Source organism: Arachis ipaensis, chromosome B02 (assembly GCF_000816755.2).
Source record: "Arachis ipaensis cultivar K30076 chromosome B02, Araip1.1, whole genome shotgun sequence".
Lineage (NCBI taxonomy): Eukaryota > Viridiplantae > Streptophyta > Magnoliopsida > Fabales > Fabaceae > Arachis > Arachis ipaensis.
This window is the reverse complement of record NC_029786.2, coordinates 75,709,252-75,712,265: the sequence shown is the minus strand read 5'-3', so window position 1 is coordinate 75,712,265 and position 3,014 is coordinate 75,709,252.

Sequence of the window (3,014 nt, the reverse complement as noted above, 5' to 3'; positions counted from 1 at the left end):
AAGTTTTTGAGGATAAGGTATCTTGGCTTTATATTCCTCAACCTTAGTGGTTAAAGAAGCCATTTTAGAGGGGTTGTTATCAGCACTTGTGTGTGTCTGATCCCTCACTGGCAATTGAGTGCCAGAGTCAGAAGCTGGAGTGACGTTAGACGCCAGCTCACTGTCTGTTCCTGGCGCCTGAACGCCAGAAATGTGCCCATTTTGGGCGTTCAACGCTGGATTCTGCCCCATTTGGGCGTTCAACGCCAGATTCTTGCCCATTTCTGGCGTTGAACGCCAATTCTGCCTTGTTTCTGGCGTTGAACGCCAGTTTTGGGCATGCTCTGGGCGTTCAGCGCCAGCCTTCCACCCATTTTCTGGCGTTTTAGCGCCAGAATTATTTTTCCCTGGGCTCTTACTGTCCTCAGGTGAATCTTTGGTGGGTTGCTCATTTCTTGAATTTTTGATGCCTTGAGGTGGGGTATTTAATGTTTTCCCACTTCTTAATTGAACTGCTTGGCATTCTTCTGCTATTTGCCTTGATAGCTGCTGCTTTGTTTGCTTAAACTATTCGTCCATATGTATATTAGCTATCCTTGTCTCCTGTAGCTTGTCCTTGAATTTAGCTAGCTGCTTTGTTAGAAAATCTAATTGTCGATTGAATTCAGCAGCTTGTTTTACAGTACTGAATTCAGCAGTTACTGTTTTAACCTCTTCATTCATGGAAGGGTAGCTGCTTAGGTACAGATGCTGATTCCTGGCAACTGTATCAATGACCTCTTGAGCCTCTTCAATTGTCATTCTCATATGGATAGATCCACCAGCTGAGTTATCTAAAGACATCTGAGCTCCTTCTGCAAGCCCATAGTAGAAGATGTCTAACTGAACCCACTCTGAAAACATTTCAGAGGGGAATTTTCGTAGCATCTCTCTGTATCTCTCCCAGGCATCATAAAGAGATTCATTATCTCCTTGTTTAAAGCCTTGGATGTCCAGCCTTAGCTGTGTCATCCTTTTTGGAGGAAAATATTGATTCAGGAATTTTTCTGTCAGCTGTTTCCATGTTCTTATGCTGGCCTTAGGTTGGTTATTTAACCACCTCTTAGCTTGATCTTTTACAGCAAATAGAAACAGTAATAGTCTGTAGACATCCTGATCTATTTCCTTATCATGTACTGTGTCAGCAATTTGTAAAAATTGTGCCAGAAACTCTGTAGGTTCTTCCTGTGGAAGACCGGAATACTGGCAACTTTGCTGCACCATGATAATGAGCTGAGGATTCAACTCAAAGCTACTAACTCCAATGGAGGGTATGCATATGCTACTCCCATACGAAGCAGTAGAGGGGTTAGAGTATGACCCCAGAGTCCTCCTGGACTGTTCATTTCCACTTATGTCCATGATGGATAAAGGGATATAACTTGGATTGATTTACCTTTTTATTTATTTTATTTTATTTATTTATTTATTATTTTTTTTTTTGAATTTTGAATTTTATGATGAAAGAGAAAAACACAAAAAAGACGCAAGATTTAAAATTTTTAGATCTAATGCTCCTTGTTTTCGAAAATTTTGGAGGGAAAACACCAAGGAACACCAAACTTAAAAATTTTAAGATCAAGTCACAAGGAAAACTCAAGAACACGAAGAAAGAACACCAAACTTAAAATTTTTTAGAAAACCAAACCAAAATTTTCAAAAATTTTAAGAAAAATCAATCAAGAAAACACCAAACTTAAAGTTTGGCACAGGATCTAATAGAGAAATTATTTTTGAAAACTATTTTTAAAAGGAAAATAAGGATTCTAAAATTTTAACACGACAATAATAAGAGACTCTAAACAAAAAAAAAAGAAATTTTTCCTAATCTAAGCAACAAAATAATCCGTCAGTTGTTCAAACACAAACAATCCCCGGCAACGGCGCCAAAAATTTGGTGCACGAATTGTGAATCACACTTTTCATAACTCGTACCACTAACCAGCAAGTGCACTGGGTCGTCCAAGTAATACCTTACGTGAGTAATAGAGGCCATTTATGGAGTTGAACGCCAGTTTTTATGCCAGTTTGGGCGTTCAACTCCAGCTTTTGATCCTTTTCTGGCGCTGGACGCCAGAATTGGGCAGAAAACTGGCGTTGAACGCCAGTTTACGTCATCTATCCTTGTGCAAAGTATGGACTATTATATATTTATGGAAAGCCCTGGATGTCTACTTTCCAACGCAATTAGAATCATGCCATTTCGAGTTCTGTAGATCCAGAAAATCCACTTTGAGTGCAGGGAGGTCAGAATCCAACAGCATCAGCAGTCCTTTTTCAGCCTGAATCAGATTTTTGCTCAGCTCCTTCAATTTCAGCCAGAAAAATACCTGAAATTACAGAAAAACACACAACTCATAGTAAAGTCCAGAAATATTATTTTTCCTAAAAACTAATAAAAATAGACTAAAAACTAACTAAAACATACTCAAAACTATATGAAATTATCCCCAAAAAGCGTATAAAATATCCGCTCATCAATGATCATGTGAAGTCATAAAAACTACTAAAAAATCAAAAACAGAATGAAAAACAGCATTGAAAAGAGCACACCCTGGAGGAGAGCAGTCTCGCATTTAAATGCCAGAAACAAGCATCTGTCTGGCGTTTAACGCCAGAAACAGGCACCAAGCTGGCGTTTAACGACAGAAACAAGCATCTTCCTGACAAGCTACATTTGGGCGTTTAACGCCAGAAACAGGCAATCTGGCGTTAAACGCCAGGATTGCACAGCAAGGGCGTTTTACACGCCTAATTGGAGCAGGGATGTTAAGTCTTTGACCCCACTTGATCTGTGGACCCCACAGGATCCCTACCACTTCTTCTCTCATCTTCGCACCTTTTCATAATATTCTTCCTCAATTAACCTCCACCAATCACCTCCATTATCCTCCAAAACCATCATACAACCCACCTACACCCACCCACTTAAATTCAAACCATCACTCCTTCCTTTTCACACATCATAACCCCCTAAAAACCCCCTGGCCGAACCA